This window comes from Coturnix japonica, chromosome 6 (assembly GCF_054131305.1).
Source record: "Coturnix japonica strain WE chromosome 6, WE-NBRP24, whole genome shotgun sequence".
Classification (NCBI taxonomy): domain Eukaryota; kingdom Metazoa; phylum Chordata; class Aves; order Galliformes; family Phasianidae; genus Coturnix; species Coturnix japonica.
In genome coordinates, this window is record NC_140668.1 from 15,179,535 (window position 1) to 15,195,017 (window position 15,483).

Sequence of the window (15,483 nt, forward strand, 5' to 3'; positions counted from 1 at the left end):
GCATTGAGCATGCTAAGCATTGAGGATGCTAAGCATTGAGGATTCTAAGCATTGAGGATTCTAAGCTATGTAATGAGGATGCTAAGCATTGAGGATTCTAAGTATTGAGGTTTCTATGCTAAGCATTGAGGATGGTAAGCATTGAGGATTCTAACTATTGAGGATTCTAAGCAATGCATGGAGGATTCTAAGCATTGAGGATTCTAAGCATTGAGGATTCTAAGCATTGAGGATTCTAAGCTAAGCATAGAGCATACTAAGGATTTAGGATGCTAAGCATTGAGGATTCTAAGCATTGAGGATTCTAAGCTATGCATTGAGGATTCTAAACATTGAGGATGTTAAGCATTGAGGATTCTAAGCATTGAGTTTTCTAAGCTAAGCATTGAGGATGCTAAGCATTGAGGATGCTAAGCATTGAGGATTCTAAGCATTGAGGATTCTAAGCATTTAGGATTCTAAGCATTTAGGATTCTAATCTAGGCATTGAGGATTCTAAGCATTGAGGATTCTAAGCCTTGAGGATTCTAAGCTTTGAGGTTTCTAAGCTGAGCATGGAGGATTCTAAGCATTGAGGATGCTAAGCATTGAGGATTCTAAGCAATGAGGATGCTAAGCATTGAGGATGCTAAGCATTGACGATTCTAAGCATTGAGGTTTCTAAGCTAAGCATTGAAGATGCGAGGCATTGAGGATTCTAACTATTGAGGATTCTAAGCAATGCATGGAGGATGCTAAGCATTGAGGATTCTAAGCTATGCATGGAAGATTCTAAGCATTGAGGATTCTAAGCATAGAGGATTCTAAGCCATGCATTGAGTTTTCTAATCTTTGAGGTTTCTAAGCATTAAGGCATCTATGTATTGAGGTTTGTAAGCATTTGGGATGCTAAGCAATGACGTTTCAAACAATAAAATTTCTCAGCATTGAGGTTTGTAAGCATTGAGGATTCTAAGCATTGAGGATTCTAAGCTAAGCATAGAGCATACTAAGGTTTGAGGATGCTAAGCATTGAGGATTCTAAGCATTGAGGATTCTAAGCTATGCATTGAGGATTCTAAACATTGAGGATGTTAAGCATTGAGGATTCAAAGCGTTGAGTTTTCTAAGCTAAGCACTGAGGATGCTAAGTATTGAGGTTTCTAAGCATTAAGGACTCTGTGCTTTGTGGATTCTAAGCATTGAGGATTCTAAGCATTGAGGATGTTAAGCATTGAGGATTCTAAGCATTGAGGTTTCTAAGCTAAGCATTGAGGATTCTAAGCATCGAGGAATCTAAGCATTGAGGATTCTAAGCATTCAGGTTTCTAAGCAGTGAGGATTCTACGCTAAGCACTGAGGATGCTAAGTATTGAGGTTTCTAAGCATTAAGGACTTTGTGCATTGAGGTTTCTAAGCATTGAGAATTCTAAGCATTGAGGATTCTAAGCATTGAGGATTCTAAGCATTGAGGATTCTCAGCATTGAGGATTCTAAGCTAGGCATTGTGGATTCTAAGCATTGAGGTTTCTAAGCATTGAGGATGCTATGCATTGAGGATTCTAAGCTATGTAATGAGGATGCTAAGCATTGAGGATTCTAACTATTGTGGATTCTAAGCAATGCATGGAGGATGCTAAGCATTGAGGATTCTAAGCACTGGGGATTCTAAGCATTGAGGATTCTAACCCAAGCATTGATTTTTCTAATCTTTGAAGATTCTAAGCATTAAGGCCTCTATGCATTTAGGTTTGTAAGCATTTGGGATGCTAAGCAATGAGGTTTCAAATAATAAAATTCTCAGCATTGAGGTTTGTAAGCATTGAGGATTCTAAGCACTGAGGATTCTAAGCTAAGCATAGAGCATACTAAGGATTGAGGATGCTAATCATTGAGGTTTCTAAGCATTGGTCATTCAACGCGTTGAGGATGCTATGCACTGAGGATTCTAAGCATTGAGGTTTCTAAGCAAAGGATTCTAAGCTAAGCACTGAGGATGCTAAGGATTGAGGTTTCTAAGCATTAAGGACTCTGTGCATTGAGGTTTCTAAGCAATGAGGATGCTAAGCATTGAGGATGCTAAGCATTGAGGCTGTTAAGCATTGAGGATGCTAAGCATTGAGTTTTCTAAGCTAAGCATTGAGGATGCTAAGCATTGAGGATTCTAAGCATTGAGGATTCTAAGCATTGAGGATTCTAAGCATTCAGGTTTCTAAGCAGTGAGGATTCTAAGCTATGCACTGAGGATGCTAAGTATTGAGGTTTCTAAGCATTAAGGACTCTGTGCATTGAGGTTTCTAAGCATTAAGGACTCTGTGCATTGAGGTTTCTAAGCTAAGCATTGAGGATGCTAAGCATTGAGGATTCTAAGCATTGAGGATTCTAAGCATTCAGGTTTCTAAGCAGTGAGGATTCTAAGCTATGCACTGAGGATGCTAAGTATTGAGGTTTCTAAGCATTAAGGACTCTGTGCATTGAGGTTTCTAAGCATTAAGGACTCTGTGCATTGAGGTTTCTAAGCTAAGCATTGAGGATTCTAAGCATTGAGGATTCTAAGCATTGAGGATTCTAAGCATTCAGGTTTCTAAGCAGTGAGGATTCTAAGCTATGCACTGAGGATGCTAAGTATTGAGGTTTCTAAGCATTAAGGACTCTGTGCATTGAGGTTTCTAAGCATTAAGGACTCTGTGCATTGAGGTTTCTAAGCAATGAGGATGCTAAGCATTGAGGATGCTAAGCACTGAGGATGCTAAGCATTGAGGCTGTAAAGCATTGAGGATACTAAGCATTGAGTTTTCTAAGCTAAGCATTGAGGATGCTAAGCATTGAGGATTCTAAGCATTGAGGATTCTAAGCATTGAGGATTCTAAGCATTGTGCATTCTAAGCATTGTGGATTCTAAGCACTGAGGTTTCTAAGCTAAGCATTGAGGATTCTAGGCATTGATGATGGTAAGCATTGAGGATGCTAAGCATTGAGGATTCTAAGCATTGAGGATTCTAAGCATTGAGGATTCTAAGCTAAGCATTGAGGATGCTGAGTATTGAGGTTTCTAAGCATTAAGGACTCTGTGAATTGAGGTTTCTAAGCATTGAGGACTCTGTGCATTGAGGTTTCTAAGCATTGAGGATTCTAAGCTAAGCATTGAGGATTCTAAGCATTCAGGTTTCTAAGCAGTGAGGATTCTAAGCTAAGCATTGAGGATGCTAAGTATTGAGGTTTCTAAGCACTAAGGACTCTGTGTATTGAGGTTTCTAAGCATTGAGGATTCTAAGCATTGAGTTTTCTAAGCTAAGCATTGAGGATGCTAAGCATTGAGGATTCTAAGCACTGAGGATTCTAATCTAGGCATTGAGGATTCTAAGCATTGAGGATTCTAAGCACTGAGGATTCTAATCTAGGCATTGAGGATTCTAAGCATTGAGGATTCTAAGCATTGAGGATTCTAAGCATTGTGGTTTCTAAGCTAAGCATTGAGGATTCTAAGCATTGAGGATTCTAAGCATTGAGGATTCTAAGCATTGAGGATTCTAAGCATTGAGGTTTCTAAGCTAAGCATTGAGGATGCTAAGCTTTGAGGATGCTAAGCATTGAGGATGCTAAGCATTGAGGATGCTAAGCATTGAGGATTCTAAGCATTGAGGATGCTAAGCATTGAGGATGCTAAGCATTGGGGATGCTAAGCTTTGAGGATGCTAAGCATTGAGGATTCTAAGCATTGAGGATGCTAAGCATTGAGGATGCTAAGCATTGAGGATTCTAAGCATTGAGGATTCTAAGCTATGTAATGGGGATGCTACGCATTGAGGATTCTAAGTATTGAGGTTTCTAAGCTAAGCATTGAGGATGCGAAGCATTGAGGATTCTAACTATTGAGGATTCTAAGCAATGCATGGAGGATTCTAAGCATTGAGGATTCTAAGCATTGAGGATTCTAAGCATTGTGGTTTCTAAGCTAAGCATTGAGGATTCTAAGCATTGAGGATTCTAAGCATTGAGGATTCTAAGCATTGAGGATTCTAAGCATTGAGGTTTCTAAGCTAAGCATTGAGGATGCTAAGCTTTGAGGATGCTAAGCATTGAGGATGCTAAGCATTGAGGATGCTAAGCATTGAGGATTCTAAGCATTGAGGATGCTAAGCATTGAGGATGCTAAGCATTGAGGATGCTAAGCTTTGAGGATGCTAAGCATTGAGGATTCTAAGCATTGAGGATTCTAAGCTATGTAATGGGGATGCTACGCATTGAGGATTCTAAGTATTGAGGTTTCTAAGCTAAGCATTGAGGATGCGAAGCATTGAGGATTCTAACTATTGAGGATTCTAAGCAATGCATAGAGGATTCTAAGCATTGAGGATTCTAAGCATTGAGGATTCTAAGCATTGAGGATTCTAAGTGACTTGCGGAATCAAACTCTATAATCCAGAGATGGTTTATAAAGCAGGTATGTTTATTCCAGCGTTGCGCAGCGCCGGGTGCAAGGGGGATAGCTCCTCCAAACTTGCACACCGTAAAGAGAAAAGTGTGTTACAGATATAGGTTAAGCTAATACATAATCAATAGTCTCCTCCTCAATTTGATTACATATTCATTACATTCCCTATGGCCCCGTTCCCTGCGACCCCATTCCCTCATTCCCCCTGACACCATTCCCCGTGACCCTTGCCGATGTTTTGGGGTGAAATTCTTCTTCTGTTTTCTTCTTGGTGTTATCTGCTGTTATTGTTCTCCCATGTCGGCATCATCTTGCCCGGGGGGGGGGGGATCTAATCCTTCTTGTCAGAGGTCTCCGGACAGTTTCTTCTTATCTTTATTGCCCTCTTCTCTGGCTTTATTTTGACTAAGTGTCTGTAATTCCCCCTTTCCCTGCACTTTTAAATGTACAGTTACCTTTTGTCTTGGTTTCTGTGAAGTTCCCCTTTCCCTTTCTATAGCAAAATGTTACCTTACCACCATTTTGAGGCTTTGCTCACTCTTCAATTCCCCCCTTTTCTTTAATCTAGCAGGCTTTTACCTGCTAGATTCTTAATGGGTCTCAAAATAGGCTCCGCTCTCTACCTTTTGTCTCAGCTCATGTCTCTTCTAAACCTCGTATTCCCTTCCAGTACCTTGGTGCAGACACAAAAGGCATCTTATAACAACACAAGTAAAACACACCAAGAATAGCAAGGTGACGCAGGCTAAGAAAAACTGTTTCAGTCATCCTAAATTTGGCAACTAGTAAGTTTATCCCATGGTCCAGAGAAAACTATTCCCCAATCGGTGTTATCCCTGCCTACTCCATGTTGCAATGCATCTTTGGATAAACAGGATACCTCCTTTTGGATTGTCCATCAGGTATCTGCAGCAGCATCCTCAATTGTTTCTAAGGTTACAGAAATTTTCATACAGCAATACCCCCCTTTTCTTGGGAGTTCTGTGAAATCAATTTGCCATTGTTGCCCTGGAAGGCCCTCTCCCGTGAGGCCCACTTGTGCCCTGTTCCTGGTACTGGGACTGTACTTTGTAGTGTTAGTTTGCCCAATATATTCTCTTATCTTCCTTTATAACCAATTTCCATAAAATACTAAAGGGCATAACAATGTCCATTTGGGCATGCACCCATCTGTCAACTTGCTCTATTCCTTTCTAAATCATTAATTGGACTCCTGTTCTCTTTAGAATATTTTACAGGTTTTGACTTGGCTTCAGAGATTTTAAGTTTACCGTCTGGAATTGAAGCCCTCTTCAACTGCCTGTTCTGCCACCTGATCTATTATCTTATTTTCTGTTTCCTGTACAGTGTTACATTTCTGATGTCTTTTACAACATATAATAACCATTGGTAGATTTAAATCAGGCTGTTTTCCTTGTGTGTGAGCAATCCTTGCTCTTTTCAGATGGTACTATGAGCGTGTGGCACATATTTGGCATCTGTCCATATGATTGAAGCTCTTGTCAAGGCAGTTATTTCAGCCTTCTGAGGGGAAGTCCCCACAGCTGGTGGTTGTGCTTCGATTACCTGGTCAGTAGCAGTTACTGCATGTCCTGTCTTACAGTCTCCTTGTCTCATAAAACTGCAGCTGCTGGTAACCCAGGTGTCTTCTGCATCTTCTAAGGGTTCGTCCTTCAGGTTCGACTGACCGGCTGGAATGTGCAGCTTCAGTTGATTCAAAGCAGTCATGTAATACTGGTTCTCCGGGAGTTCCGCTAAGGAAAGATACTGGGTTGACAATATTAGTCACAATTATTTCTACATCATCTTGCTCTACCAGGATGGCCTGGTATTTCAGGAATCTTTGGGGTGAGAGCCAATGAACTAATGTCCCCCCTTTTGCCTCCAATACAGTAAACACTGTATGAGATATTAAAACTGGTATCCTTTGGCCCAGTGTAGATTTATGGGCTTCTTGAATATTGAACACCAGTGCAGCCACTGCCCTCAGGCACCATCCCTTACTCACTTCAAGCTGTTTGAGGTTTACCATCAGTCCGTAGCTGTGTATCCATGGTCAGCACCCTCCTGTCATTCCTGGGAACGTATGAAGTTCCTTGGCAGTTTGCAGCTCAGGGGCTTAGCAGATGGCTTCTTTCCTGGCAGTCCTTAAGGTCCAAAGTCCAGCTGTAATTTCTGAGTTATTTGTGCTTTCTGTAAACCAAGAAACTCAGCAAACTCTCAGTCTACTGTACACAGTCCTTTTGTTGCTGTGGCATCCACATGCTCCAGTAAAGTTCCACCCTAGGATGGAGGATCCCAGGTCTCAGGCTCATGAGTTGACCAGTTCTCAAAAATCATTAAGCTGTTCTCACAACCCTGGGTAACACTGTCCAGGTTAACTGAGTCTCTTCTCCCTCTATTAGGGTTTTCCTATTCAAAGGCAAATAACCTTAGGCTTCCTTTAGTCAAACCAGGCAGAAGAGACATCCCTCAAATCCAGAAGGCAAACTCCACCTATTCATTCCTTAACTTGGTTGATAAAGTGCATGGATTTTCCATCACTGAGTGTATCCATTCAACAATTCCATTACTTGTCCTCATGTCTTCTACCAAACTAAAGCACTTGCTATCCGAAAATCTAGCAAATTGGCAAAATTGGAGTTTTGTACTTGGATTCCCATTCAATTAGTAATTCAAACTCAAAAAATTATCTATTATTTCTTTTGTCCTTCTACAGTCACATATCCTCAAAGGGCACCACTTTACCCTGAGTGGGTGAGCTCTTGCTTTTAACTTGTATTTAGGGCTTAATTTTTGGCCCTGATGCCCACACCCCTAAGTGTGTCTTAATTGAGATTGCTGTGGCTCCTGGGGGTATAACATTGTTTTTCCCAGTTTGTGCTAATAGTCAGACTTACAATTCTTAATCAGCCAATATTGTTTGACCCTTAGCTCCGGTTTTATTAAATTTCTTGCCAGGGTAACCTGACAGGTACAAGAATTTCTGTATTCCTACTTGTTTTCTTAGCTTATATTTAATTAATTCCAAAAGTAAGCCTTTTCTTGTTGGGCAGTAGCACCTACTACTGTTACAAAACCATCTATGGGTAGTAAGAAGCTCCCATATCCATCAGAAAATGAACTACTTTATCCTGCTTCCTTAGCTGCAGTTTCATCGGTGTATCTGCTAGGGTTAACTTCCCAAGTTCTCATTGTTCAGTTCTGCAATCAGAGGCAATTCCTTCTCACTCAGCTTGGTCGGATTTCTCTACCAGTGTCCCACTGCATTTGCACACTGCTTTCATTCCAGCGGGGCAGAGCCCTCCCTGGGCTCCTCAAGCCTCCCTCCCCCCCCTTTCCTCGTGGGGGATCCCTGGGTCCTATGGCCCTACTCTAGCACCACAACAGTAACAGCTGTTATTATTCTCAATTCCCTGAACATCTCTGATTCTCAATCAGGTGTTTGTTTTGTTATTTGTTGTTGTTGTTGTTGTTTGTTTGTTTTCTTCTTATTGTACACCTCTCTTCAGACCTGACATCCCTGTTTTTATCTTTGCCTTCCTCAACTTTTGTCCTTCCCAAACTTTCTCACTTTCCAAACTCTAATCATTACATTTCACCTCCTCTCCAGAGCCGTCCAGTGCTGCCCAGATTTCAGATTTCCCACATCTCTGCACATGAAGGCTATTCTCACTTCCAATGCCCTGTCCTCTCCACCTTCCCCTTTGCTGTTTACAGCAGCAGTCTCTGACCCTGGCTCCCTCTCCCACTCTGAGAGTTCTGATTGCAGGGGAACGGTGCGGGGGGGTTGTTCTCATGCCAGCACAGATAAACTCACTTTCTCTTTAACCCTTTTTCCTCTGTACACTATTCCACTATTTGTACCCTCATTTACACTTCCACGTACCCTCAACAATACTTCCGTATGACATTAACAACTACACTTTCTTATACCAGCCAAACAGTTTGTCCCATTCCCTTCAAAACCCACAAATCAAACAACACAGTTCTTCAATTTCCATAAACACTCTTACTACCTTATAACTTTCCCTTAGCAATCCATATCGTTCAGTCATACACCTCTCGCCACAGAGCCAGCACTGACTGACCCACCTCCCTTACACCTCTTCGCAGGCAGAACACAGTATCACATAAATGGCTTGATGCTCATTCCACACAGACATTCCTCTATATGTTCATTGTCCCTGTCCTCTAGCTTATAAATCAACCACCACTGATTACAATATTTAATCAGGATTTTTTTTTTTTCCGGCTCAGGGTTCCTCCTGGTTCCCCAGCGATATCTCGCCAATGTGCCAGTATACACCCCAGGGGTGAGCGCGCAGGGACCTCTTTGCTCTGTGATTTTCCCATTGTAACTTAATATAAACCACCGTATTCTTTTATAAGTAAAACCACTTCTGACACAACAGCATTGTTATGACTTATGACCACATACTTTACAAAAACCAGTAATTAATAATACAAAATAAACACGTATTAAAACATAGATAAACAAGTATTGGAGACAACTTTCGCTTCGTCCGTCCCCGGCCGTTTCCCTCGCGGGAGGACGGAACCGCGGGTCGGGACTCCACACTCGCCCCGCAGCTGTGCTGCGTCTCACTCACACCACACTCACACGACAATTCAAACAGAATTACAATATATCATTTGTTAAGCTTAACCAAAGATGTTAAGAACACCGGTGCTAGTTGTTGACTTAGGTCACCTATATAAACAGCGCTGTACGATACAAATTATCCCAGGATTGCCCAAATCACCCTGTACCAGAGAGCAGACAAGCTCTGCCCAATTAGCAATCACCTGAATGTGAGCAATAGCTCTTTTACCATGCGTACGACTTACTGGCCCCTTTGTAGGCACTCCCTAGGGAGTCCTAACCCAGCCGGCAACCTAACCTAACCCGTGAGCTCACGTCCCTTGGGGGGGAGCACGCCGACTCCACTGTGCCCTGCGTAGGACGTCTCCTCACGACTTACGGGTCCCCCATTTCACATACCTGGTCCGCCGATAGATGGTTCTTGTCTGCTCCTGCAGTGAACATTGAGGATTCTAAGCATTGAGGATGGTAAGCATTGAGGATGCTAAGCATTGAGGATGCGAAGCATTGAGGATTCTAACTATTGAGGATTCTAAGCAATGCATAGAGGATTCTAAGCATTGAGGATTCTAAGCATTGAGGATTCTAAGCATTGAGGTTTCTAAGTGACTTGCGGAATCAAACTCTATAATCCAGAGATGGGTTATAAAGCAGGTATGTTTATTCCAGCGTTGCGCAGCGCCGGGTGCAAGGGGGATAGCTCCTCCAAACTTGCACACCGTAAAGAGAAAAGTGTGTTACAGATATAGGTTAAGCTAATACATAATCAATAGTCTCCTCCTCAGTTTGATTACATATTCATTACATTCCCTATGGCCCCGTTCCCTGCGACCCCATTCCCTCATTCCCCCTGACACCATTCCCCGTGACCCTTGCCGATGTTTTGGGGTGAAATTCTTCTTCTGTTTTCTTCTTGGTGTTATCTGCTGTTATTGTTCTCCCATGTCGGCATCATCTTGCCCGGGGGGGGGGGGATCTAATCCTTCTTGTCAGAGGTCTCCGGACAGTTTCTTCTTATCTTTATTGCCCTCTTCTCTGGCTTTATTTTGACTAAGTGTCTGTAATTCCCCCTTTCCCTGCACTTTTAAATGAACAGTTACCCTTTGTCTTGGTTTCTGTGAAGTTCCCCTTTCCCTTTCTATAGCAAAATGTTACCTTACCACCATTTTGAGGCTTTGCTCACTCTTCATAAGCTTAGCTTTGAGGATTCTAATCATTGAGGATTCTAAGCATTCAGGTTTCTAAGCAGTGAGGATTATAAGCTAAGCACTGAGGATGCTAAGTATTGAGGTTTCTAAGCATTGAGGACTCTGTGCATTGAGGATTCTAAGCATTGAGGATTCTAAGCATTGAGGATTCTAAGCATTGAGGATTCTAAGCAGTGAGGATTCTAAGCATTGAGGTTTCTAAGGTAAGCATTGAGGATTCTAAGCATTGAGGATTCTAAGCATTGAGGTTTCTAAGCTAGGCATTGAGGATGCGAAGCATTGAGGATTCTAACTATTGTGGATTCTAAGCGATGCATGGAGGTTGCTAAGCATTGAAGATTCTAAGCATTGAGGATTCTAAGCATTGAGGATTCTAAGCCAAGCATTGAGTTTTCTAATCTTTGTGGTTTCTAAGCATTAAGGCCTCTATGCATTGAGGTTTGTAAGCATTTGGGATGCTAAGCAATGAGGTTTCAAACAATAAAATTTCTCAGCATTGAGGTTTGTAAGCATTGAGGATTCTAAGCATGGAGGATTCTAAGCTAAGCAAAGAGCATACTAAGGATTGAGGATGCTAAGCATTGAGGTTTCTAAGCATTGGGGATTCTACGCGTTGAGGATGCTAAGCACTGAGGATGCTAAGTATTGAGGTTTCTAAGCATTAAGGACTCTGTGCATTGAGGTTTCTAAGCATTGAGGATCCTGAGCTTTGAGGATTCTAAGATATGCATTGAGGATGCTAAGGATTGAGGATGCTAAGCAGTGAGGATGCTAAGCATTGAGGTTTCTAAGCGTAGCATTGAGGATTCTAAGCATTCAGGTTTCTAAGCAGTGAGGATTCAAACCTAAGCACTGAGGATGCTAAGTATTGAGGTTTCTAAGCATTAAGGACTCCGTGCATTGAGCTTTCTAAGCATTGAGGATTCTAAGCATTGAGGATTCTAAGCTAGGCATTGAGGATTCTATGCATTGAGGATTCTAAGCATTGAGGATTCTAAGCATTGAGGTTTATAAGCATTGAGGATGATAAGCATTGAGGTTTCCAAGCATTGAGGATGCTAAGCATTGAGGTTTCTAAGCTTAGCATTGAGGATTCTAAGCATTGAGGATTCTAAGCATTCAGGTTTCTAAGCAGTGAGGATTCTAAGCTAAGCACTGAGGATGCTAAGTATTGAGGTTTCTAAGCAATAAGGATTCTGTGCATTGAGCATTCTAAGCATTGAGGATTCTAAGCTAGGCATTGAGGATTCTAAGCATTGAGGATTCTAAGCATTGAGGTTTCTAAGCTAAGCATTGAGGATTCTAAGCATTGAGGATTCTAAGCATTGAGGATTCTAAGCATTGAGGATTCTAAGCATTAAGGATTCTAAGCATTGAGGATGCTAAGCATTGAGGATTCTAAGCATTGAGGATTCTAAGCATTGAGGATGCTAAGCATTGAGGATGCTAAGCATTGAGGATTCTAAGCATTGAGGATTCTAAGCATTGAGGATTCTAAGCCAAGCATTGAGTTTTCTAATCTTTGTTGTTTCTAAACATTAAGGCCTCTATGCAATGAGGTTTGTAAGCATTAGGGTTGCTAAGCATTGAGGTTTCAGAGCAATAAAATTTCTAAGCAATGAGGATTCTGCGCATTGAGGTTTCTAAGAAATGCATGGAGGATGCTAAGCATTGAGGTTCCTTAGCAGTGAGGATTCTGAGCTTTGAGGATTCTAAGCTAATCAATGAGGATGCTTAGCAATGAGGATGCTAAGCATTGAGGATGCTAGGCATTGAGGATTCTAAGCATTGAGGATTCTAAGCATTGAGGATTCTAAGCATTGAGGATTCTTAGCTATGCATGGAGGATTCTAAGCACTGAGGATTCTAAGCATTGAGAATTCTAAGCCAAGCATTGAGTTTTCTAATCTTTGAGGTTTCTAAGCATTAAGGCCTCTATGCATTGAGGTTTGTAAGCATTTGGGATGCTAAGCAATGAGGTTGCAAACAATAAAATTTCTCAGCATTGAGGTTTGTAAGCATTGAGGATTCTAAGCATTGAGGATTCTAAGCTAAGCATAGAGCATACTAAGGATTGATGATGCTAAGCATTGAGGTTTCGAAGCATTGGGGATTCTACGCGTTGAGGATGCTAAGCACTGAGGATTCTAAGAATTGAGGTTTCTAAGCAGTGAGGATTCTAAGATAAGCACTGAGGATGCTAAGTATTGAGGTTTCTAAGCATTAAGGACTCTGTGCATTGAAGTTTCTAAGCAATGAGGATGCTAAGCATTGAGGATGCTAAGCATTGAGGCTGTTAAGCATTGAGGATGCTAAGCATTGAGTTTTCTAAGCTAAGCATTGAGGTTGCTAAGCATTGAGGATTCTAAGCATTGAGGATTCTAAGCATTGAGGATTCTAAGCTAAGCATTGAGGATGCTAAGTATTGAGGATTCTAAGCATTGAGGATTCTAAGCATTGAGGATTCTAAGCATTGAGGTTTCTAAGCTAAGCATTGAGGATGCTAAGCATTGAGGATTCTAAGCATTGAGGATTCTAAGCATTGAGGATTCTAAGCATTGAGGTTTCTAAGCTAAGCATTGAGGATGCTAAGCATTGAGGATGCTAAGCATTGAGGATGCTAAGCATTGAGGATGCTAAGCATTGAGGATTCTAAGCATTGAGGTTTATAAGCATTGAGGATTCTAAGCATTGAGGATTCTAAGCTAAGCATAGAGCATACTATGGATTGAGGATGCTAAGCATTGAGGTTTCTAAGCATTGGGGATTCTACGCGTTGAGGATGCTAAGCATTGAGGATTCTAAGCATTGAGGTTTCTAAGCAGTGAGGATTCTAAGATAAGCACTGAGGATGCTAAGTATTGAGGTTTCTAAGCATTGAGGATCCTGAGCTTTGAGGATTCAAAGATATGCATTGAGGATGCTAAGCATTGAGGCTGTTAAGCATTGAGGATTCTAAGCATTGAGTTTTCTAAGCTAAGCATTGAGGATGCTAAGCATTGAGGATTCTAAGCATTGAGGATTCTAAGCATTGAGGATACTAAGCATTGAGGATGCTAAGCATTGAGGATTCTAAGCATTGTGGATTCTAAGCATTGGGGATCCTAAGCATTGAGGATTCTAAGCATTGAGGAATCTAAGCATTGAGGATTCTAATCTAGGCATTGAGCATTCTAAGCATTGAGGATTTTAAGCATTGAGGTTTCTAAGCAAAGCATTGAGGATTCTAAGCATTGAGGATTCTACGCATTGAGGCTGCTAAGCATGGAGGATTCTAGGCATTGAGGATGCTAAGCATTGAGGATGCTAAGCATTGAGGATGCTAAGCCAAGCATTGAGTTTTCTAATCTTTGTTGTTTCTAAACATTAAGCCCTCTATGCAATGAGGTTTGTAAGCATTAGGGTTGCTTAGCATTGAGGTTTCAGAGCAATAAAATTTCTAAGCAATGAGGATTCTGCGCATTGAGGTTTCTAAGCAATGCATGGAGTATGCTAAGCATTGAGGTTCCTAAGCAGTGAGGATTCTGAGCTTTGAGGATTCTAAGCTAAGCCATGAGGACGCTAAGCAATGAGGATTGTAAGCATTGAGGATGCTAAGCATTGAGGATGCTAAGCATTGAGGATTCTAAGCATTGAGGTTTCTAAGCTAAGCATTGAGGATGCGAAGCATTGAGAATTCTAACTATTGAGGATTCTAAGCAATGCATGGAGGATGCTAAGCATTGAGGATTCTAAGCATTGAGGATTCTAAGCTATGCATGGAGGATTCTAAGCATTGAGGATTCTAAGCATTGAGGATTCTAAGCCAAGCATTGAGTTTTCTAATCTTTGAGGTTTCTAAGCATTAAGGCCTCTATGCATTGAGGTTTGTAAGCATTTGGGATGCTAAACAATGAGGTTTCAAACAATAAAATTTCTCAGCATTGAGGTTTGTAGGCATTGAGGATTGTAAGCATTGAGGATTCTAAGCACTGAGGATTCTAAGCATTGAGGATTCTAAGCATTGAGGATTCTAATCTAGGCATTGAGGATTCTAAGCATTGAGGATGCTAAGCATTGAGGATTCTAAGCATTGAGGATTCTAAGCATTGAGGTTTCTAAGCTAAGCATGGAGGATTATAAGCATAGGGGATGCTAAGCATTGAGGATGCTAAGCATTGAGGATTCTAAGCATTGAGGATTCTAATTATTGAGGATTCTAAGCTAGGCATTGAGGATTCTAAGCATTGAGGATTCTAAGCATTGAGGTTTCTAAGGAAAGCATTGAGGATGCTAAGCATTGAGGATGCTAAGCATTGAGGATTCTAAGCATTGAGGATTCTAAGCTAAGCATAGAGCATACTAAGGATTGAGGATGCTAAGCATTGAGGTTTCGAAGCATTGGGGATTCTACGCGTTGAGGATGCTAAGCACTGAGGATTCTAAGCATTGAGGTTTCTAAGAAGTGAGGATTCTAAGATAAGCACTGAGGATGCTAAGTATTGAGGTTTCTAAGCATTAAGGACTCTGTGCATTGAGGTTTCTAAGCAATGAGGATGCTAAGCATTGAGGATGCTAAGCATTGAGGATGCTAAGCATTGAGTTTTCTAAGCTAAGCATTGAGGATGCTAAGCATTGAGGATTCTAAGCATTGAGGATGCTAAGAATTGAGGTTGCTAAGCATTGAGGATTCTAAGCATTGAGGATTCTAAGCATTGAGGATTCTAAGCTATGCATTGAGGATTCTAAACATTGAGGATGTTAAGCATTGAGAATTCTAAGCATTGAGGTTTCTAAGCTAAGCATTGAGGATGCTAAGTATTGAGGTTTCTAAGCATTAAGGACCCTGTGCATTGAGGTTTCTAAGCATTGAGGATTCTAAGCATTGAGTTTTCTAAGCTAAGCATTGAGGATGCTAAGCATTGAGGATTCTAAGCATTGAGGTTTCTAAGCATTGAGGATTCTAAGCATTAAGGATGCTAAGCATTGAGGATGCTAAGCACTGAGGTTTCTATGCACCGAGGATTCTGAGCTTTGAGGATTCTAAGCTAAGCAATGAGGATGCTAAGCAATGAGGATGCTAAGCATTGAGGATGCAAAGCATTGGGGATGCTAAGCATTGAGGATTCTAAGCATTGAGGATTCTAAGCTATGTAATGAGGATGCTAACCATTGAGGATTCTAAGTATTGAGGTTTCTAAGCTAAGCATTGAGTATGCGAAGCATTGAGGATTCTAAGCATTGAGGATTCTAAGCCAAGCATCCAGTTTTCTAAT

At 41.2% G+C, this 15,483-nt stretch overlaps 1 protein-coding gene across 1 annotated transcript in view; it reads left to right on the forward strand.

Moving 5' to 3' along the window:
• LOC146760349 (cytosolic carboxypeptidase 4-like) overlaps positions 1-15,483 on the forward strand; it is a 243,613-nt gene that overhangs the window by 89,877 nt on the left and 138,253 nt on the right. The window lies entirely within an intron of this gene.